We start from the raw sequence: 24,069 nt of genomic DNA, 5'->3' as shown, positions 1-24,069 counted from the left end.
GTATGGTGTGTATAGTGTGTGTGATATATTGTGTGTATGGTGTGTATGGTGTGTGTGGTGTATGGTGTGTATAGTGTGTATGGTGTGTGGTGTATAAGGCGTATGTGTGGTGTTTATGTTGTTTGTGTAGTGTGTATGGTGTGTGGTGTTGGTGTGTATAGTTTGGTGTGTGTGTATGCTGTGTGTTGTGTATGGTGTGTAATATATGGCATGTGTGTGGTGTGTATGGTGTGTGTGTGTAGTGTGTATGGTGTGTGCTGTGGTGGGGACCTCAGGTGGCTGCTGATCTCATCAATGCAGAGTCCTCACCTGAGCCACGGACAGGAGGGGAGAGGAGGTTAGGTGGGCAGCCAGCATATGGGCCTCACTCAAGACTTCTGGGCAGGGACTGAGTGGGAAGTGTGGGCATCACATCCAGGCAGGTGGGGTGATGGCTGGGAGTCCTGTGCAGTTTTGGGGTGGACGCTGATGGAGGCTTCTGGAGGGTTCACAGCAGGGGGCATTTGCACGCCTCCCCTCTGCCCAAGGCTGGGCTGAGCCCTGCCCTCTGCCCTGTGTGTCCTCAGACGCCCTTGGTGCAGGAGGTGCACCAGAACTTCTCAGCCTGGTGTTCCCAGGTGGTTCACCTGTATCACAGACAGCGCTGGCCCATGGTGTTTTTGTTTTTTTTTTGTTTTTGTTTTTGTTTTTGTTTTTGTTTTTTTGCCTGGGTGATGTGTCCATTGCTGCACGGGAGGTGTGAAAGGCCCTACTTTCACTGTTAGACTCCAGCTCTTTTTTTAAATTTCCATTCATATTGGCTTTATACATTTGGCCCTCCAACGCTGGATTATTTCCTCTTGCTGAGAAGGGCGCCCTCCTTCTGCAAGATCACGGGGAGCCTGGGATGCCCTGGTCACCCCTGTGATGATTCCAGTTCCAGGAGGAGGAGGCAGGTAGGGGCCACTGGGCACAGGAAGAAGCCGCTGTCCGATCTGGAAGGCCATTTCTGCTCCACTCCGCCACGTAGAGGACCGCTTCCCTGTCAGTCAAGCCTCAGCGGGGGCGGGTCCTGACTCGCCGACCAATTAGGGACGGGAGGGCGGGGCTGTGCGCCACGCAGGGCAGCCGGCTCTCCCCGCCGGGGCGCGCGCCCTGCTGGCGGTTTCTCAGAGCCGCGTGCTGCTCCCGCTTTCCGTGCCGGGTCAACGGCCGCCGCTGCGGGGACTTCGAGGCCTGACCCGCGGGGGGCCGCCGGGAGGCTGGGAAGGGTGAGTTTCCGAGGGCAGGGGCTCTGCGAGGGTGAACGCGGGCTGTGGGGCCGAGGGCCCCAGCCTGGCCCTCAGGGCCTTCCTCCCTGGGAGGGTGGGGCTGGGCCCCAGCGGAGACCCTCGGGCGTCGTTTTCTGTCGCTGCGTGCGGAGACTTCAGCCTGGCCCCGCCCCGGGCCCTGAGACCCGCCTCCTCCTCGGGTTGTGTGGTGAGGCGGGCAGGGTCGTGGAGGGAGGGCTCTGCGGGGCGGCCTGGGGGCAGGGCAGTGGCTCCAACGCGGAACGCTGACCTCAGCATCGCCCTTCCGGGGTGCCGTGGCCCTTTTTTTAAATTTAATATTTGCTAATAGCAGAACCATCCAGGGATCTCCATCCAGGTCTCTCACGTGGGTGCAAGGGCCCAAGCACTTGTGTCATCATCCACTGCTTGCCCAGGTGTGTTAGCAAGGAGCTGGACTGGAACTGGAGCAGCCAGGATTTGAACCAGTGGTCCAGGTGGTGGCTTTACCCACTATGCCATGGGGCTGACCCCAAGTGTAGACATCAGAATGTCTTTAATTGTGATTTCTCTTTGGCCACCTTACATGGCTCCATGACTTGTTCCTAGCCCTCTGTCATTTCCAGTTTCACAACTGTCTGGGGTGTTGACCCAAGATGCCCTCAGCTGTCTTGGCCATGTGTAGTCAGTGTCAGCACCTTGTCACTCCTTCCAAGGTCAGGCTGAGGGATGAGGATGGGGCTGATCACACAGGCAGCTGGATGCCCTGACCCTGAGTGGAGTCTCCTGCTGTAACCTCAAGACCTAACTCCTTAGAACATTGGTTTTTTTTTTTTTCCTGGTAACCAAGATGTCCATTCCTGGGAGACATTTTGGTGGCCAGTGTCTTGGATGTTGGCAAAGAGGAAAAAAGACAAGTGATTTCTACAGTCTGAGTTCCCCCCGACTTGTGAAGGGAGAAAAAGGATCTCAGAGGACCTGGAAAACCAGAGCTTGGTTGGGAGAACCTGAAAAGAAATGTGCTTTAACTCCTACTAGGGCAACACCCAGGGTCTCATCATACAGCGGACAGAGTACTTCGGTGGCAGGATGGGGGGTGGGGGACATCCTACAAGGTATGAACACCTTGACACTGTGTCACTCATATCTGGTTCATGTCAGTCCTTCCCCTTCCGTGAATTTTTCACTTTCCATGAAAGGGAAAGATTTTTTGCCGTTAGAGCATGGGAGACAAAGCTATCCAAAGAATCGAGAATGAGGTTGATTTCATGGAAGAAAGTTAAGCATCATGCCAGATGTTCCATTTGCTAAACAGTTTTTCTTTAGTTAGCATTTTCTTCCCTAGAGTTTGTATAGTGCGTCTTTCAACCTGTTCTGTTCTACATTATTTAAAGTGGATTTCCAAACAACACTGAATCTGTTAAAAATGAATTAAAGTTCCAAAAACTAAGAAAGACAAAGTGGATTTATAGGATTTATTTTTTAAAGATTTACTTACTTATTTATAAATCAGAATTAGAGAATGATATCTTCCATCTGCTGGTTCACTCTCCAAATGGCCACAGTGGCCAGGGCTGGCCAAAATAAAGCCAGGAGCTTCATCCAGGTCTCCCTTGGGAGTGAGGGGCTCAAGCACTTGGGCCATTTTCTGCTGCTGTTCCAGGCACATTTGCAGGGAGCTGGATCAGAAGTGGAGCAGCTGGGACTTGAACTGGCGCCCGTATGGGGTGCTGGTGCTGTAGATGGTAGCTTAACCCACTATGCACACAGCGCTGGCCCCAAGGACTTAGTCTTTATAAGGATATTGAGGATAAGAATATCAGAGAAATAGGGAGAAGTCACTTTTTATTGTGGCTGCAGAACAACAAATATCTCTTCAAGATAGTGTGGCAGAGAGCTGGCAAATTACAGAGATGACACAAAATGTCATTCCTTCCCCATTCCAGGCAGAGGATCTGTGAGAGCGAAGAGCTGTGTTGACTTTTATGTCTCCTGCTTTTTATTTTTATTTTTTATTTTTTGACAGGCAGAGTTAGAGAGAGAAACAGAGAGAAAGGTCTTCCTTTTTCTGTTGGTTCACCCCCCAGGTGGCCGCTACGGCTGGCGCACTGTGCCAATCCAAAGCCAGGAGCCAGGTGCTTCTTCCTGGTCTCCCATGCAGGTGCAGGGCCCAAGCACTTGGGCCATCCTCCACTGCCTTCCCGGGCCACAGCAGAGAGCTGGACTGGAAGAGGAGCAACTGGGACAGAATCCGGTGCCCCAACTGGGACTAGAACCCGGTGTGCCAGCGCCACAGGTGGAGGATTAGCCTAGTGAGCTGTGGCACAAGCCTCTGCTCCCTGCTTTTAAGAGTCAGCAGTCAGGAGTGCCATTTGTCATGGTGCTTGTATTTCCATGAGAAAAGTGGGCTGAGTAACATGTGGTAGAACTTCAGACTTTCTAAGATGGAAAGAAGCTCTTGGAAGGAAAGTAAGTGATGGCAGGAGGTGACCTGGATGTCTGTGGTATCTTCTCTGTGGAGGTCAGGAGGTCAGGTTAGAGATGACGTCATCCTTGGGCAGTTACACTTCCACATCTCATCCAGCTTCACAGATTCAGCAATGGCTCAGGAGTGGATGTGGGTGGTGAGGAGCCTTTTAGATGTTCCCGCCCTCTTGTGATTGGCAGTCAGGATTCTACATAAAGAGAAAGATACAGGTAAGGGCCGTCTTCCTGTTTGGAAAGGCTTCACGTTTTAGTGCGTGTCATATGTGATCTTGGCTTTGAATGTTGGTGTCTGGGAATTCTCAGTCCTTTGAGTCACAAGCATTTGCTGTGGTTCTGCTTCGACTTCATGTCATTTGAAAGGATTTGAAGCTGCCTCTGACATTTGGTGTTACCATTTTGCTGCTGCACGCACAGTGACAGAATTTGAACCTCAGTAAGACATGGAGGTCCTTCTAGTTTGAGGAGGGGTTATGGTCATCTGCATAGTGCTAGCCATCGTGGGTTCTGCTGTGAGTAAAGTGATGTCTATGGAAGTCTATGACTACCCCTGGAGAGGCCAAAAATGACCTTGGGATGTTCAAGTTCAGAGCACCAAGGGATAGTGGAGGTAAACACCACACAGGGCTTGTCATTTTGAGTAGTATTCTAATTTATTGGAAATGTATGTATGTGTAACATATTTTTTTAAAAAAGGATTTATTTATTTGAAAGGCAGAGTTTCAGAGAGGGAGAATTGTGAGAGACAGAGAGAGAGAGAGAGAGAGAGAGAGAAATCTTCCTACTGTTGGTTCACTTCTGAAATAGCCACGATAGCCAGGGCTAGTGCAGATATAAGCCAGGAGCCAGGAGCTTTTTCAGGTCTCCCGTGTGGGTGCAGGGACCGAAGGATGAGGGCCATCTTCTGCTGCTTTCCCAGGTGTATTAGCAGGGAGTTGGATTGGAAGTGGAGCAGCTGGGACATGAACTGGCACCCATATGGGATGCTGACATTCCAGGTGGCTTTATCTGGTGTGTCACAGGAAATTTTTTAAGACTGGGAAATTGTAATGTCTTCTTGTAAGAAGAATAGCTTGGGGCCAGTGCTGTGGCATAGCGGGTAAAGCCACTGCCTGCAGTGCTGGCATCCCATATGGGCGCCAGTTCATGTGCTGGCTGCTCCACTTTCAATCCAGCTCTCTGCTGTGGCCTAGGAAAGCAGAAGATGGCCCAACATCAAAGAAGGAGGTACCTTTCTCTGAAGGGAGGAGAGAACTTCCACTTTGATTATAGCCCTGTCTAAATAGTGTCGGAGTTTCTGTCATTAGATCATTGGGATGGTGGCATATTTTTATTCCTTTTACTTGCTTTAAAAAGCAGAACTAGGTTTTTGCACATTAAAAAAAATTCAGTATTAAATTCAATATTCTTCTTTTCTCAGAAAGTGGGCCAAAGATGTAATATTGAAAGAATTTGGATGGTTAGCTTCTCTTTAGAAAAGCATAAGGACAGTTTAATCTTGAGAGTTTAAACAGCTGATAAGCAACGCCTCTATCACAAGGTAGCGTTGCAGCAGAGAAGCAGGGGGAAGATTCCAGAGACTCCAGTCACAGGAATTTTCTAGGACATGCACTTGATTCATATCATAAAATATTACCCTTTGGGGGGCCACTGAGAGTCAGTCTCTCTCGCTCTCACTCTCCTTCTCTGTCCATTTCATTTTTAAAAAATATTTATTTATTTGAGGGGCAGAGTTACAGAGAGGGAGAGAGAGAGAGGTCTTCTATCTGCTGTTTCACTCCTGAAATGGCCACAATGGCCAGAGTTGAGCAGATCTGAAGCCAGGATTCAGGAGCTTCTTCTGGGTCTCCCATGTGGGTGCAGGGGCCCAAGGACTTGGGCCATCTTCTGCTGCTTTCCCAGGCTATAGCAGAGAGCGGGATCAGAAGTGGAGCAGCTGAGACTTGAATTGGCACCCATGTGGGATGCTGGCACTGGAGGTGGTGGCTTTACCAACTATGCTACAGCGCCCCAAGAGAGAATGTTTTTATAGCTGGTGAATGCAAGGTTTTATTTTCAGCTCATAAATCTCCAAGCCACCCTGGGAAGACTTTGACAGGCGCCTTCAGGGCTGGTGTGTTTTGCATTTCTCTGAAGGCTGATGAACAGGGACACTTCCTGGTGTGACTCCTGTGAGAGGGATGGACATCTCAAGCTGGGGGTGGGGCGGGGAACAGGGCTGTGGCCACACCTGAGTCTCCTATCAGAGTGCTGGTTAGAATCCTGCTTACTCCATACTGCCTTCCACAGTGGCTGCACCAGTTTGCATTCCCACCAAGAGTGGATTAAGGTACCTTTTCCCCCACATCCTCACCAGCATTTATTATTTTTTTATTTCTGTCTGAAACCCATTCTAACTGGGGTGAGGTGAAACCTCATTGTGGTTTTGATTTGCATTTCCCTGTCGGGTAGTGATCCTGAGCATTTTTTCATGTGTCTGTTGGTCATTTGGATTTCCTCTCTTGAAAAAATGCCTGTTCAAGATCTTGGCCCATCTAGCCATCCCACTCCTGGGAATTTACCCAAGCCAAAAGAAATCAGCAGTGCCGGCATCCCATATGGGTGTCAGTTCGAATCCTGGCTGCTCCACTTCAACCCAGCTTTCTGCTTTGGCCTAGGAAAGCATTAGAAGATGGCCCAAGCCCCTGGGCCCCTGCTCCCATGTTGGAGACTGGAGGAAGCTCCTGGCTCCTGATTTTGGATCAGTGTAGCTCTGGCCATTGTGGCCAATTGGGGAGTGAACCAGAGGTTGGAAGACCTCTCTCTCTGCCTCTCCTTCTCTCTCTGTGTAACTCCAACTTTCAAATAAATAAATAAATTTTTTTAAAAAGAAAGAGTTATCTGTACGTCCATGTTCATTGCAGCTCAATTCACAATAACTAAGACATGGAATCAACTCAGATGTCCATCAACTGATGACTGGCTAAAGAAATTATGGTATATAGACACTATGGAGTACTACTCAGCTGTAAAAAAAAATGAAAGCCTGTCTTTTGCAACAAAGTGGATACAACTGGAAACCATTATACTTAGTGAAATGACCCAGTTCCAGAAGTCCGATATCATGTTTTTCCTGATCCAAGGTAACTAATACAGTACCTAAAGGTAATGTATTAGAGTGAAATGGATGTTCTGAGATTCGATGATCGACTGTTGAGAAACAAGTGTTTTTTTTTCCTTCATAGTATTTGTTGAACTCTTATTTATGATCATTAATCAAACTGAAAACAGATCTTTGTAAATATTAAGAGTGGGAGAGGGAGGAGGAGGAAGGGTTACAGCATGGGTGGGAAGGGGGGGGGGAAGTATCACTGTGTCCCTAAGTCTGCATAAATGAAATACATGAAAATTGTATAACTTAAGTAAAATAATAATTAAAAAATCCTGGTTACTCTGCCTCTGATCCAGCTCCCTGCTACAACAACCAGAGCTGGGCTGATCCAAAGCCAGGAGCCAGGAGCTTCTTCCAGGTCTCCTACACGGGTGCAGGGGCCCAAGCACTTGGGGCATCTTCTCTGACCAATTTTATTTTTCTTTTCCCTAAAATTGTTATGTTATTAGTTATGATTTTTATAACTAGCTGTGCACCCTACCCTTAAAGAAAACTTCTCTTCTGTTTTACCAGAGAAAAAAACATTTGCTTTTACATTTAGACATTTACATTAGCTGAAGATCTACAAGGCACTACAAGATTTACCTTTAGTGCTAAAAAATTACAACCTAAAAATACTCCACCAGTCAGATCCACTTAAACCCAAGTTTAAGGATCACTTAAACCTAAGTTGGAGCAAGTTTTATACTTTTGGAAGCATAGCATGAGCTCAAGACGACTTAGTGCACTTGGCGTGCTCAGTGTGCTTGGTGGAACACACAGTGTTGTGCAATGCCAGGATACTTGGGCAGCTCTCCTAAGAAAGACTTGGTGATGGCTTTCTTACCTGTGGTAGGCAATACACTTAACAAGATAACAATTTTACAACCTAGGATTATAGAACAAATATCTCAGTCCCTTAAGCAAAAAGAAACAAGTGCCTCACTAAAATATGGCAATATCAGCCTGGTTTAAACCTTCACAACAATATTACAAGTGGGAAATGTGAAAAAGCAATAGTAACAGAGCCAGACTGAATAGCCAGCTATCATCCTAGTACTGCTGAACAGATTTATAGTGAAGAATCTACCTACCATGGTAAGTAATACATACATCAAGGGAAACTTAGCCAGAGCTTCTGTGTCAGATTGGCTTGTTCCCTTTCTGTCCTTTCCTTTATTGACTTTGAGCCCCTTCAGATATTACTTTCTGTACCCACAACTCTGATATTGATATTGATCCTGATATATGTCATGCTGATCTAAATGGGTAATAATTACACCTTCTGTCCAGACAAAAACTATAAGCAAAATGTCAACATCACAATCTCACATGCTTGTAGGATAATTAACAATTATACTTTGTGCCTGATGGAAACCTTCCTCTGGAATGACTGTATGGGAGTAGAACACTTGAGTACTGGAGCTGATTTCCTGAGACCAGCCACTGGACATCTTCCACAGGAAGCAGTGGAACAAATCCTTCCACGTAGTCATTACCCTACACCAAACCTTAATCACAATATTTGTGCGTCTTGCTAAGATACTCTACTATGAATTTGGATGTTTGACAGATTTTGTGTATAAAAGACACAGAACTCACAATCCATACACAGTATTGCCTGAGATATACTTACCTTTCCCACATCCTTCTGTATTTCCTTTGCTTTCTGAGATATTATAGTGTATAATCTACTTCTGATTCTTCTTTCTTGCTTTCCTTACTACTGTTGCCACTAAGCCACTTATAATTCATAAGGCAATCCCTAGAGCAAATCTTGAGTAGGGGAAAATGATAAAGGAAATAAAGATGCACTTCTGTGTCCTCCTGAAAATCCTCATGTACCGTATGACATAAATGCACCAACTTCCTCTCCAGTGGACATTCAAATTCCAGGACTGGCAGAGCATATTCCAGAAAATATATAATACATATGTAATATTTATATTTCTCATATATATTATATGTTACATATATACACACACACATTACACTGTGCTGTGAACTTTGGTAGGTCCTATTGCTTGTGTTCAAAATGACTGTCCTCATTACAGGGACAAGCTCTGGACCTGAAGCAACTGATAATTGAGCCTTGCAGGAAGAGCCAGAAGCCCTCAACTGGTACTGTGACGTGCAACAGGTAGTTTCACAATCTGAAACTGTTGAGAGTTGGTGGCAAATCACCAGATATGAAAGACTTACTATAGATTATGTTTACCGAAGATGTTCTTCCATTGAGACACTTATGCTGCCTATGTAACTATCTTCAGGTTATTATTCTAAATGCGTCATCATTTTCCCCTGAAGAATTTTTGATGGTGCCCTGTGTTCGAGCAGCTGTGACTTGGGAGCAACACATCATGACAGCTCATCTTGGGCAGGTGGTGTCATGGAAAACAAGGTATTCACAGAGGCATGAGGCTGATGGATTGAGCATTGGAACTCATCCAACCAGCTTTGCCATCCCAGATCAAGAAGCACCATGAGACCGAGAAAGAAATCCTGATGGCAAAATCTACTGTGCAGGACATTGAGCAGCCACTCGCTGTTTGTGGGATGGACATGGACAATTTCATGGTCTCATGGAACTGCCTAGAATGGGTGGCAGATTGCCGGATGCATATGGCTCAATTATAAGACTATGTAGACTGTGGCATTGTTCATCATGACGAGTTGATGACTCCTTTTGGCAAGATAGGCAGAGACATTGTGTCATGCCACATTAGGCACATTGGTGCTTAGAATTGGTGGCAGATTGCTGGATGCATATGACTTGCTTAAGAGACTATGTCGACTGCTTTTGTGTCACCACAATGAGTTGGAGACTCCTTTGGGCAAGACAGGCAGTGACACTGTGTCATGCCAAATTAGGCACATTGGTGTCTATACCTCAGCTGGCAGTTTTCCAGTGGTATGACTGGTATCATGACCAGAACATGGTAAACATAATCAGTGCTTCAACTGTTGATATCATGGTGATAACCAAGCTGAAATCATGGAACTCAATGATACTCTAAGATAATATATCTTTTTTAAAAGATTTATTTATTTGAAATTCATAGTTACATAGAGAGAGGAGAGGCTGAGAGAGAAAGAGAAGTCTTCCATCTGATGGTTCACTCCCCAATTGGCTGCAATGGCCAGAGCTGCGCCGATCCGAAGTCAGGAGCCAGGAGCTTCTTTCAGGTCTCCCGTGTGGGTGCAGAGGCCCAAGGACTTCGGCTGTCTTCTGCTTTCCCAGGCCAGAACAGAGAGCTGGATTGGAAGAGGAGCAGCTGGGACTAGAACTGGCGCCCATATGGGATGCCGGCACTTCAGGCCAGGGCATTAGCCTGCTGCACCACAGCGCTGGTCCCTAAGATAATGTATCTTGCAGTTTGACCCAGCACTTTACAGAGGGGAGCCACATATTCCTCGTCATACCTGGACAGTATACTACTCCTCATGAGAGTATCATGGCTGCCCTCAGACTCCTTGTGAAGCCTAAGATTGACAAAAAGAGGACCAACAAGCTCATCCTGCACCATCAGACTAATAAGGAACTGGAGGTGTTGCTGATACACAACAGATCTTACCGTGTGAGATTGCTCAGTGTTTCCTCCACGAACCACAAAGCCATCATGGAAAGCAGCCCAGCTGGCCATCAGTCACTGATCCCAATGCCAGGCTGAATAGTGAAGAAAATGGATAGCTCCTGTGCACATTTCATTTGTGTTTAAATAAACCATTAAAACTGCAAAAAAAAAAAAAAAACCTGCTGAAAGTAGCTTTTTGGTCCAGAAAGCTGAAAATTATAAATGACCAGTCCTTCATCTGTCACCAGCTAGAATATGAAACAGTCTGTGGCTGAGTCCATGATCTACTTGGATGCAGATAGAAACAGGAAGATTTCAAGATTCTACAAGGTGCTGTGTGCATCTCCTTCCAAAAATCAGGGAGGAAAAAAACTAAGAGGAAGTCCATGATTTTTTAAAGGTTATTTGTTTGAAGGGCAGAGTGACAGAGAAAAGAGGCATTTTCACATGCAGCAAGAGAAGCACCATATAAAAATGCAAAGCCTCTTATTATCAGCAGCTGTGACCTCTTCAGAACCAACCAGTTCATTGCGTGACAAAGAGACATTGTTGGTGAAGTTTCTCCTGGTGTAGAAGACGGCAGGTGCATCTGGGTGTGAGCAGTGACTCCACTGACCTTCTTCATGCTATAGACGTCCTTTCCCAGCTGCTGCTTGCCAGTGTGGTCCTGCCATTCCTTACAGTGTTTGGTGAAGGCTTTCCGAGCTTCTTGCCCGTCCTTAACAGAAGCACCTTTTTTACTCATAGCAAAGATTTTTTTTTTTTTTTTTTTTTTTGCAGGCAGAGTGGACACTGAGAGAGAGAGACACAGAGAAAGGTCTTCCTTTGCCGTTGGTTCACCCTCCAATGGCTGCTGCGGCCAGTGCACCACGCTGATCTGAAGGCAGGAGCCAGGTGCTTCTCCTGGTCTCCCATGGGGTGCAGGGCCCAAGCACTTGGGCCATCCTCCACTGCACTCCCGGGCCACAGCAGAGAGCTGGCCTGGAAGAGGGGCAACTGGGACAGAATCCGGCGCCCCTACCGGGACTAGAACCCGGTGTGCCCACACTGCAGGTGGAGAATTAGCCTATTGAGCCATGGCACCGGCTGCGAAGATGGTCTTGAAGATCCTGAGGCCTTGAGGGGTTTCCACATAGCCCCCAGTGCCTACAGACACCACGGGTGGTATGTCCACAGTGACCCCAGCACCCACAACTTCCTTCTTGTGCACCTTGGATTCTGGATGAAAATCCAGGTGAATGTGGGCACTGCAGGCAAGACACTCAGTAAATTGAGAAGACAAACAAGAGCTTAACTCCCAGGAAATCCTGGTTGTAGGCTAGAGACGCAGGATGTGAGCCACCTGTCCCTGCACTGCCTGTACCAACTAGTTTTCTCTGCAGAACAGCCCTTGGGACTCACAGGGCAGCTCTTGCACCACAGCTGAAGACAGTGCACAAAGGCACTTTCATGCAAAATCTCTATTTGCCACGTGTCACTGGGCAGCCCAGCCCTCCTGAAATGGTAGAGGTATTTACACTGTACAGAGACCTACAGGAGCTCCTTGAAGACTTTCATCCATGCTGCACTGGTGTCTCAGCTACCACCTGACTCTGCTGGGTTTCATGGACTTGTCTTCTTCAAATCTTAGAAGCTTGGTGTCTTCTGCTTTTGAAATGCTTCAACTTATCTTCCACCACAGACCTGAGTGTGAAGGATCAAATTGCAGCTGAGCCAGGTAGGGATTCCTTCATTGATTTTGTAATCTATAGGTTATTGCTTTCCTCCGGCTGGGCTATATACAGCTTTCCTTTCTAATCTCTAGCATATGCTTCTCATTTGAACTTACTTCGTTTATATCCTCCCAGAGTCACCATCCTGTTTTTCTCTTCCCTCGGATCATTGTTATACTTTTCTGGAGCCACTTCTCAATCTGTGCTCTATCTGTTCTTCCAGTACCATCATTTTGTTGCCAACTATGAGTTCTGGATGGCTGGTTTCAATGAACACTTCTGTTTTCCAGCATCGCAGATAAATACAGTGAATAATTATCAAGCAAGCAGAGTAAGAATACAACCTGTTTATCTGACATAGACTTGCTTGGACATCAGGTGACTTCACGGAAACATTCTCAGCTTCCACTCTCCCGGAGCCTTTACTGCAGTAGTGAGTGGGCTCTCAGGCTCACCTAGATGGGTTCTCTCAGAAGAGCACCCCCATATGGACAAATGATTCCTCCCTGGATCTCTGATGATGGAGAGGGAAGCTTTAGAAGTCACAAAACAGCAGGAAGGAGTATAGCAGTGGTTCCAGAGTCAGATCAAGACTCCAAAAGCAACCACTGTGTTTTGTGCAGGTCAGGGTTGTACACTTGATGGTCCATAGTGGAGGGTGGTATTTACAGCTCCCTGTCTCTGTTCATTAGGCACAGCTCCCTCTTGGTGTTCCAGCCTCTGCACTCCTGATTTCCCTGCAGGGACACTGCTGTGGGAAGAAAAAAAAAACATTTTATTGCCGGCACCACAGCTCGCTTGGCTAATCCTCTGCCTGCAGCGCTGGCACACCGGGTTCTAGTCCCAGTTGGAGCGCTGGATTCTGTTCCGGTTGCTCCTCTTCCAGTCCAGCACTCTGCTGTGGCCCGGGAAGGCAGTGGAGGATGGCCCAAGTGCTTGGGCCTTGCACACCCGCATAGGAGACCAGGAGGAAGCACCTGGCTCCTGGCTTTGGATAGGTGCAGTGCACCAGCCGTGGCAGCCGTTTGGCGGGTGAACCAACGGAAAAAGGAAGACCTTTCTTTCTGTTTCTCTCTCACTGTCTAACTCTGCCTGTCCAAAAAAAAAAAAAAAAAAAAAAAAAAACATTTTATTCCCTGCTGATTCTCTATGACCAAAAGACGAGGTAAGAAGTCAGGTGTGTACTTAGCTGTCATTATTCTTTCTCTGTGAACTCCTCCACCTCTAGAGGTCAAATCTCCCACCAATTTATTTTCTAGAGTTAATGTTTTCTCCAGGGTGGAAGAACTTACCTTGTTAGTTGCCTACAGCTTTCAAACATCTCTTGGGAATGCAGCTTCTGATATCTACAAAACTTCACATTTCCCTCCCTCTTCAAGAAGGGAAAACTATGGCAGACATTTGTTGTAGTCATTAAGATGCCTTTTGGATGCCCAAGACTGATACAAGGGGTCTGTTTTTTCAAGTGTAGGCACCACTTTCAATCCAGGTTCTACTGATGCTCTCTGTGGGAGGCAGGTGATAGCTCACATAGCTGGGTCACTGGCACTCACATGGGAAAACCAGATAGTGGGTCCTGATCCACTTTCCCACTTCTGGCTGTCATGGGCCATTGGGGATCACACTAGGGGATGGAAGATCTCCCTCTCTCTTGTTCTCAACCTTTGATAACAAATTAGCATTCACCAGTCCATATTTGCAAACATTTAAAAACCATTTTCAAAAAAAGGAGAAACTATTTCTCTAATGTAAAACATCATTGTATTTCTTAGCTTCATCACACTTTTGCCAGAAAATAGAATATTACAGCACACTTTAAGAACTGCTGTTTATGCAGCTCCGGCCATTGCAGCCATCTGGGAGTAAACCAGCAGGTTGAAGACCTCTCTCTATCTCTCTCTCTGCCTCTGCCTTTCTGTAACTCTGACTTTCAAATAAATAAATCTTTTTCTTTAAGGGAAAGGGTTTATTGGGGAAAACCCAGCAGGCTGGAGAGAAGGGGTGAAGAAGGAAAAGAGAGAGAAGGAGAGTGTAAGAGAGAGAGAGGAGAGGAGCTAGTCAGGAGAGAAGAGAGAGAGCAGAAAGAAGAGAGACAAGAGGGGGAGAGGATAGGAGAGAAGAGCGCAGAAAAGAGAGCAAGAGAGAAGCCAAGAGAGAGCAGAGAGACAGCGAGAGAGAGAGCGAGAGAGAAATAAATCTTTAAAAAAAAGAACTACTTTAGCAAATGTTTGTCAATTAGAAGAGATGAGCTGATATATGTTTTTTTTTTTTAGTTGACACATAGTGTAGGGGGCCATTCACTGTCTAGATGCACATATACATTGTGCTGTGATCAATGCAAACCCATCACCTTTGAGTCATTTCTTTGAGTTGGGAACATTCAGAATCCTCTCTTCTAGCTATTTGGAACACAGGGAGCACCGTTGTTAACTGTGGTCACCCTACTGGGTGGTAGATGTCAGAGGTTCTCTTCTCATCCAACTGAAACGTTGAATGCACTAACCAACCTCTGCCATCACACCCTGCCACCTGCTCACCCTGATCTTTGCTGACCACTATTCCACTGTCCACTTCTATGAAATCAACTTTCTGCTCACAAGTGTCATCACGTGGTAATTCTCCTCTGTGCTTGGCTTATTCACTTATTCTAATGATCTCTGTGTTTGTCCGTGTTTTTCTAAAATGAGAGCACTACATTCTGCTTTTTGGCTGAATACCATTCATCGTGTTGATGTGTCACATTTAAAAGCTTATTTGTTGATGTTTATTTGAAAGGCAATGAGACAAAGACAGTAAAAGACAGATCTTCCATTCATTGGTTTACACCAAAATTACCACACAGGTGAGTGTGGGCCAGGATAAAGCCAGGAGCTCAGAACTCAAGCCAGTTGTCCCATGTGGACAGTGGAGACCCACAAATGTGGGCCACCACCTGCTGCTCCTAAGATGTGCATTAGCAGGAAGTTGAATCTGAAGCACAGTGGGGATCGAACCCCATACTGTATGAAATGAAATGTGGGCCTCCTAGAAACTATCTCCACTGCTAGGACAATACACACCCCTTGACATCCATCTTTGTCATCATCTGTGTTTCCCATTAAAAAAAACACCCAAAATCCTTGAGAACAATTTACTTCCTTCCCCCATTTGATATAAATTTCTTACTCTGTCCTCTGTAGAGGGCTGTAACTGTCAATCAGAGCAGCTTTGGTTTCTTCCCCTTGTAAAGGTATGGTTTTGATGGAATTGTCAAATAAGGGAACATTATGTTCCAGACCTGCTGCATGGAGAAAATCAAAGTTACCAAACTTTGTGGTCATGTGTGTATTTTTTCAAAAATTTGTTTAGTTGAAATACAGATATACAGAAAGTTTGAGATGTTGAGAGAGAGAGAGAGGGAGACCTTCTGTCTGATGTTTTACTCCCCCAAAGGGCTGCAATAAACACTGCTGGGCAGAGCCAAAGCCAAAGCCAGAATTTCAGGGCTCCATCTAGATCTCCCACATGGGTGCAGGGACCTAAGCACTAGGGCCAACTTCTGTTGCTTTCCCTGGTGCATTATTAGGGAGCTTGGTCTGAAGTCCAGCAGCCATGACTTGAACGGTGCTCATATAGGATGTTGGTGCCACGCAGCAGCTTAGTCTGCTACACAGCATTGCCAGCCCCAAGATGTTCTGGATGTTTCCATGCATTCAGGTGAACTCACAATGTGTATTATGTCCACATGCATGTTTATGTTCATATACACGATTAGCTGTAGTTTACATGGTACCAGGTTGACTTGGAAAGAATTGCACACACATAAATTAGTCCCCATGCTTACACAAGTTGATATGCATTTGTGTGATGGCTAGTGATCCTGAGCATTTTCTCATGTGTTGTTGGACTTTTGAATTTCCTCTCTTGAAAAATACCTGTTCAAGTCCTTTGCCCATTCCTTAACTGGATTGTTTTGTTGTTGTTGAGTTTTTTGAGCTCTTGGTAGATTCTGGTTATTAATTCTTTATCAGTTGCATAGTTTGCAAATATTTTCTCCCATTCTGTCAGTTGCCTCTTCACTTTGGTGAGTGTTTCTTTTGCAGTGCAGAAACTTCTCAGCTTGATGTAATCCCATTTGTCAATTTTGGCTTTGATTGTCTATGCTTCTGGGGTATATCCCAAGAAGTCTTTGCCTATGCCAATGTCCTCCAGAGTTTCTCCAATGTTCTCTAGTAATTTGATGGTATTGTGTCATAGATTTAGGTCTTTGATCCATTTTGAGTGGATTTTTGTGTAAGGTGTAAGGTAGGGGTCTTGCTTTCTACTTCTGCAGGTGGAAATCCAGCTTTCCCAGCACCATTCATAGAAGAGACTGTCCTTGCTCCAGGGATTGCTTTTAGCTCCTTTGTCAAAGATAAGTTGGTTCTAGATGTGTAGATTGATTTCTGGAGTTTCTATTCTATTCCATTGATCTACACATCTATTTTTTTGCCAGTATCAGGTCATTTTGATTATAACTGCCCTGTGGTATATGTTGAAATTTGGTATTATGATGCCTCCAGCTTTTTTTTGTGTAAGATTGCTGTAGCTCTTCAGGGCCTCATGCTTCCATATGAATTTCAGCATCATTTTTTCTATGCCTGAGAAGAATGTCCTTGATATTTTGATTGGGATCACATTGAATGTGTAAATTGCTTTCTGTAGTATGGACATTTTGATGATATTGAGTCTTCCAATCCATGAATCCATTTTCCCATTTTTTTGTGTGTGTGTGTCTTCTTTTTCTTTCTTTAAAGATTATTTTTGATCTTTGACCTTCTTGGTTAAATTTATTCCAAGGGATTTAATTTTTTTGTAGCTGTTGTGAATAGAATTAATCTTAGCAGTTCTTTCTCAGTCACGGCATGTTAATACACAATGGGATACTGTTCAGCTACTGGAAGAAGGACATTCTGTCATTCTAGACAACATGAATGCCCTTGGAGGACATCATGATAAGAGCAATAAGCCAGGCACAGAAGGACAAATACCACGTGACTCACTGGTAAGTAGAATCTTGCAGAGTTGGTCTTATAGAAATAGATAAGAGTGGTTAGCCAATGCCAGGGAGTGTAGGAGAAGAGGAACCTGGGGGTGGCTGGTCAATTAGTACAAGATTCTGATGGACGAGAGGAATACACTCTGGTGGCTACTGCACAGTAGGATGACTACAGTTAACAATAAGGCTCAGTATATCCCAAAATAGCTACAGGAGAGGATTCTGAATGTTCCCATCTCAAAGAAATTCTCATTTGAGGTGATCAATAGGCTAATTACACTGATTTAATCATAACACTGTGTATGCATGTGCCCAATGTTCAGTGTCCCCCATAAATTGTGTTAAATAAAATACAGATACTTCTCTTTTAACTCACAGACATATGGAAAACTAAGTGACAGCAGCCAAAATGCAACATGACTTCTAATTCATGGTGGGAAGAAGCACTATATTCTTAAAGTCGTATTTATAAAAAATTGTTATAGAAAATTCTAACTCATTACAATTGAGGAGCCCTTGTTTTACATAGAGAAACAGTTTTCCCCTTCTTGAAGAGGGAAATACCATTCTTCCTGACATGCCTGCTGCTGCGTCCCCAACCAAACTGTTGGATTGGAGAACCCTAGGGACTTCTTGAAGATGAGTTCTTCCATCTTGCATTCTGGAGAAAGTGTTGAATCAAATAGGGTCAGTGGCTGAAAGCTTTGACCTCTGGGAGGCAGGAGAATCCACAGAGAAGGAATAATCAACTCTGAGCACACATGACTTCAATCTGGTCTCTTGGGAACAGAGGATTGGTCAGAAAGTTTCTGCCCAAATCAGGGTCCCTACCGGGAAATCAGGTGCTCATAGGTCTGAGCCCCATGAGGAGGATGTGCCTACTGTGCAGAGACGGGGAGCTGTAAATTCACCATAATCTTCATCTGGCTCAGGGACTGATGTTTGACTCCTTCCTGCTGTCTGTGTGGGACAGAGCTTCAGTGTCCATCATCATCCATCCCTGGAGGAGTCACACCTCTGCCCAGAGACCTTCCTCCCAGAGAACCCACACAGGTGAGTCTGAGAGCCCAGCAGGCCCTGCAGGAAAGGCCCAGAGTGGAAGTTGAGAATGCTTACCCAAGGTCACCTGATAGCCAATCCAGTCTATTTCAGATAGAGAGATTGATGTATTTGTTTGCTCTCATGCTGAATTATTGCATTTATTCATGGTTTTAAAACACAGGAGTGTTCACTGAAACCAGCAACACGGGATTCCTTGTTGACAATTAGATGGTCCTAGTGGAAGCCTGTTGAAGCAGGAATTAAGAAGCACAAAACAGTTCTGGTAAAATTAGAACAGGAATCCAAGAATCTTGACAATTAAGGAGTATAAAGAAAGAGGGTGGGGGCTGACACTGTGGTGTAGTGGCCTAAGTCTCTGTCTGCAGTGCCAGCACCCCAAATGGGTGCTGGTTCTAGTCCCAGCTGCTCCTCTTCCGATCAAGCTCCCTGTTAATGCACTTGGGAAAGCTGCAGAAGATGGCCCAAGTCGTTGGGACCTTGCACCCATGTGGGAGACCCAGAAGAAGCTCCTGGCTCCTGACTTTGGATTTGCCGAGCTCCAGCCATTGCAGCCATTTGTGGAGTGAACTAGCAGATATAAGATCTCTCTCTCTTTCTTTCTCTCTCTCTCTCTCCCCCTCCCTCTCCCCCTCCCTTCCTTCCCCCCTCTTCCTCCCTCCCTCCTTCCCTCCCTCTGTGTGTGTGTGAGTCTGTAACTCTGCCTTTCAAATAAACAAAATAAAAAAAAAAAAACAAAGAAAGAGTGTGGCAGCTCTGGGGGGAAAGACAGGCAATGGAGGACATTTCTGTTTTAATATTTATTTATCTTTATTTTATTTGGGAGAGAAACAAAAAGAAATAGACAAAGACATACAAACAAAAGAGAGAGTCACTCTCCTCTAGTTCATTCTGAAAATGCCTACAACAGCTAAGACTGGGCCAGGCCAAAGAAGTCCCATGCCCAGAGCTCAGTGTGGGTCTCCTGTGTGACTGGCAGAAAATCCATGTAGATGAGTCATCATTGCAACCTCCCAGAGGATGTATTAACAGGACGCTGGAATCAGGAGCAGAGCCACAACTCACACCCGGGCTTCCTGATCTGGGATGTGGGTGTCCCAGGCAGCAGCTTAAATGCAGCACCAGACATCCACCTCTGCCATCTTTAATATTTGAAATGGTGCAGATTGATATTTTCTGGTGATGAGACAGATTCCAACCAAGAGATTGTGTTTGAAACTGAAAACATTGCTGTCTGCCATTTCATGTGTATGTTTGTGCTTGTGTGTGTGCATGTGTGTGCACGTGTGTGTGAATGTTTGAGGGAAGTGTGTTACCAGGTCCATAAGACTGTCTTACTGCCCTACCCCTGCCTTTGCTTTGTTGATGCAGAATGTTCCTGACCTCTTCCAAGCTGACAAATCATCTTGTGTATATGTATATCCATCTCTTCCTGTTATTTCCTACGGTGTCTCTGGGCTTTTCTAGTTATATCTATTTCTGAAGGTTGCATTGCCTCCACCATCATGTGGCATCAGTTCTTTATTCTCCACTCTTTGTCAGCTTTTCCACTCAGAGTCATGTTAGGAACTTCACATAAGTGAAGTGATAACATTAGATTCATTTCCTGCTCGCTTTTTAAAAGAATTATTTATCTGAAAGACAGAGTTACAGAGAGAGAGAGATGAGAGAGAGAGAGAGAGAGAGAGAGAGAGAGAGAGAGAGAGAATGAATATATCTAGCATCCACTGGTTCACTCCCCAAACAGCTGTAATGGCCAGGGTGGGCCAGGTTGAAACCAGGAGCCAGGAGCTTCTTCCAGGTCTCCTACATGTACACAGGTGCCCAAGTACCTGGGCCATCTTCTGCTTTCCTAGGTGCATTAGGAGGGAGTTGGATCTGAAGTGGAGCAGCTGGGTCTTGAACCAGCACCCATGTGGGATGCCGACATTGCAGGCCAAGGTTTAACCCCACTACACCACAATGCCAGATCCTCTCTCTCCTTCTTTCTCCCTTTCAAATAAAAATGAAGAAAAATAAAAGGGTGAAAATGACCGTACCAGAATAGAGTCCCATGTTTATTTGTTCATATGAGGTTTTCAAGCTGGAACTTGTGGGTGGCATTTACACTTTTTTGTGGGAAAGAACTTGATGTGGCCCGCGTGTGTCATGTCACATGTTGCCCTATCCCTGCAGCTAGGGATGAGAAGGGCATGGTATCTGTGTCTGTGTTTGTCTCTGTGTGTTTGTGTGCTTGTGTGTACCTGCTGTGAGATGAGAATGGTGTTCAAGCTGAGTTACCTGGAATCATTATTCCAAGGTGACACTTAATGTTACTCAGACAAGAACTCAATCAACATACGGTACCTAGAAGGAATCCCGTTCAAATCACTGGGTGCCTTTTCAAACACAATGATAAAGTCCAATGGTGGATGTTAGAGAATGGAGAGGGAGATGTGGGCCAGGGGTGGAGAAAGCTTGTTCTGTGTTCACTAGGTTACAGTTAGGGAGAAGTAAGACATTGCTGGGTTCTATTGCACGGTAGGGCAACAAAGATAATGGAAGTGCATAAGGAATTTCTCTGAAACAGAACTAGAAAGTAGGGGTTTGGATGTTTTAGACCCTGAAGAAGTGCCTCATTTTTGAGTAGATAGATATATGTACCCATAGACGCACACTGATTGGACATAAAACAATGTAGGCAGGTACTCAAATGGGACCTCATTTTTACATGTTTAAATTTTTTTAATATTTAAAGGACTTTTTAATCTTAGAAAACTGAAGCAATACACAGAAAGAACAGTAAAAATATGTCATCTCAAAAATGTGAAAGAAAGAAAGAGTGGGGGAAAGAGGGAGAGGGTGAGAGAGAGAGAGGAGAAGCAGGAGGGAGGAAGGAAGGGAGGAAGGGAAATATCATGCTATTCTTAGAATTGTATCCATGAAGTGCATTAAATCTGTTCTCTTCATGTTATAGTAAATAATGTTAAAAAATGAATCAGGGGGCCAGTGCCATGGTTCACTTGGTTAATCCTCCGCCTGTGGCACTGGCATCAAGTGGCCCAACTGCCTGCTCTGACACTTTTCTTTTTTTTTTTTAACTTTTATTTAACGACTATAAATTTCCAAAGTACACCTTATGGATTACAATGGCTTCCCCCCATAATTTCCCTCCCACCTGCAACCCTCCCCTTTGCCACTCCCTCTCCCCTTCCATTCACATCAAGATTCATTTTCAACTCTCTTTATATACAGAAGATCAGTTTAGCATATATTAAGTAAAGATTTCAACAGTTTGCATCCACATAGAAACACAAAGTGAAAAATACTGTTTGAGTAGTTATAGTTATATTAAATCCCAATGTACAGCACATTCTCCACCTGTGCCTCTCACCTCTCTGTTGCCTCCTTATTCTATTGCACACGTCTAGGTGTCTACCTCACTTCAGCTGTTATCCACAATTCACACTCACCTGCCATGGCCTCGGTGATGTACACTGTGGTCACCCCCATGCTGAACCCCTTCATCTACAGTCTGAGGAATAAAGACATAAAGAAGGCTCTGGAAACTACACAAGGGTCCATTGCTCTGGAGCTAAGGAAGCACTGATAATCGTAGGACTCAAATGCCTGGACCAGAAATCCTGGTTCCGTGACCAGATTGTGAAAGTAGAATTTTCTCCTTCATTTTGATACCTGGAGTTGGTGTTACTCTGATTTCCACTTGTCTAACTTGAGCAACTTGCTCTTTACGCCTTCTGCTCTCTTCGGTATCTAAACATCTTTCCTTTTCTTACTTTCCTGCTTTCCCAGAGACTTCCCAAACACAGAAACAGTTGGAATTCACCATTGTCTCTTGGGACAGTAGGCTATCTTAAGAATAAGTCCTCTACACACGATGTGTTCATACTGAGTAGATTTTTGTTTGTTTTACTGGAAAACATGTTATGTGTTTTGCTACTCCCATAATCAGACTACAGCTGGCAACTGAGGTCATTTACTGAGTGTAGGTTAAGAAAATCTGAGGCCACAGTCTTTCTCCTTTATCTCTTCATTCCTGGGTGTATCACTAACAGCTCTTCCTGATAGCGGAACTTAATACATCTGTGTGTTTTCTAACTGGTCATTGGCTTTGATTCTCTCCTTTAGGGTCCTGTACTGTTTCAGATCCAAGAGTCTCCTTCAACCAGTGCACAACAGGCACCTTCTGGAATCTACGCCATCATGTTCATTAGCAGATGTGTTTATTCCATCTATCAATTATGAAACCATATCTATCTAATGATGAACAAAGGACTAGGGTTATTTTAAAAAGATACATTCATTTATTTGAAAAGCAGAAATACAGTGAGAGAGAGAGAGAGAGATCTTTCATCTGCTAGTTCACTCCCCCAAAGAGCTGCAATGGCTGGAGCTGCACCAATCCGAAGCCAGGAGCCAGGAGCTTCTTCTGGCTCTTCCACATGGGTAGAGTGGCCCAAGCACTTGGGTCATCTTCCTCTGCTTTCCCAGGCCGTAGGACAGAGCTGGATCAGAAGTGGAACAGCTGGGACTCAAACCAACGCTCATATGGGATGCTGGCACCATAGTCAGAGGGTTAGCCCACTACGTCACAGCACCGGCCCCACCGAGCTGGTTCTGACGTCACACCTCTGTGCCTGCCCTGTGCGGGCCCCAAGTGCATCCATGGTGCGATTTGTGCAGATGTCTCTGATCTGAACGCCAGTGCATTTGGCCTGAAGGCGTCTCTGGGCCCCACTGCAACTGTGTGCAGCACCCAGAACTGTGCCCCCAAAACAGCTGTTTGGTAGGGAAGGTCTTTTCCTCACATCCCTGAGACCCGGGTGAACGCAGCCAACGCAAAGGAGCAGGTCTACGCGCTGCTGCCTGCTGCCCGGGACAGGCAGAAGCCAGGTCCTGCCCCGGCTGCAAGCACAAGGCAGGCAGACAGGCTGAGGATGGAAAGACGGCAAATCCAAAATGCCCTGAAAGACGCCGTGACATCACCGCGTTTCCTGCTCTTCCTAATGCTGGACGTTCCTAACCCAACTTCCTGCTCCGGTCACGGTGGCCTGAGGGTGCCTTCAGATGAAGCCAGATCGGGGCGGCGGCGGGAGGGGGGTCTCCTCGGGTCAGGCCTGCCGGCCTCCCTGGCGGTGCTGGGGGCCGCGCCCCTCAGGTGGGGTCAGCCACGCAGGCCGACGCCTGATTCAGGTCGCCCACGGCCTCCTCCACGGCGCCGCCACAAGCAGAGGGGACCCCGCCGGAGCCCCGCGCCCAGCCGCGCCTCCGAATTTGCCCCAAGCATATCCTGTTGCGCCCCGCGCCCTCTGACCCGGAAGCGCTCGGCGGTGGGGCCGCTCCCGGCGCGGCGCCCCCTCCCGACCAGAGCGGGCCGCCTTGGGCAAGAAACACAAGACAGGATGGCACACCTCGGCGAGGGTGAGGCGGCGGCGCTTTTTAACGCACCGGCAGACGTTAGGAGCGGGGGTCCCGGCACGGGGCGGGGTGAGGAGTGGTCCCGGAGTAATGGGCGGGGCCCGGGGACTGAGGCGGGGCTTCTGAGGATATGGGCGGGCCCCGGGCACAGGAGCCAGGGGGAGTCCCAGGATAATGGGCTTGGCCCGGGGGTCGGGGGTCGAGGAGGGGTCCCGGGCACAGGTGCAGAGGTGGGTCCTGGAGTGGTGGGCGGGGTTCCGGGCATGGGCCTTACAGAGCCCCGGTTAGTGGGTAAGGGGGGTCCTGGTGGATGGGGCAGGGGGCTTAAAGGGTCCTGGTACGGTGGGCAGGGTCCGGGGGCTGAGGGGTCCCAACTGGGTGGTGGGAGGAGCCCTGGGCATAGGATTTACAGGGTCGCAGGATAGTG

General features: G+C 46.4%; 1 long non-coding RNA gene across 1 annotated transcript; it reads left to right on the top strand.

The window, feature by feature from the left end:
- Window positions 1–798: 798 nt before the first annotated feature.
- Window positions 799–23,838, top strand: LOC138845636 (uncharacterized). The gene is made up of 3 exons (XR_016223418.1): window positions 799–1,250; window positions 8,916–12,153; window positions 22,353–23,838. It is a non-coding gene; the product is annotated as an uncharacterized LOC138845636 (long non-coding RNA).
- Window positions 23,839–24,069: the final 231 nt, after the last annotated feature.

Source organism: Oryctolagus cuniculus, chromosome 16 (assembly GCF_051225735.1).
Source record: "Oryctolagus cuniculus isolate XC-2025 breed Fujian yellow rabbit chromosome 16, ASM5122573v1, whole genome shotgun sequence".
Classification (NCBI taxonomy): domain Eukaryota; kingdom Metazoa; phylum Chordata; class Mammalia; order Lagomorpha; family Leporidae; genus Oryctolagus; species Oryctolagus cuniculus.
Note: the sequence above shows the minus strand (reverse complement) of the source record. Positions and strands in the feature narration are given on the sequence as shown.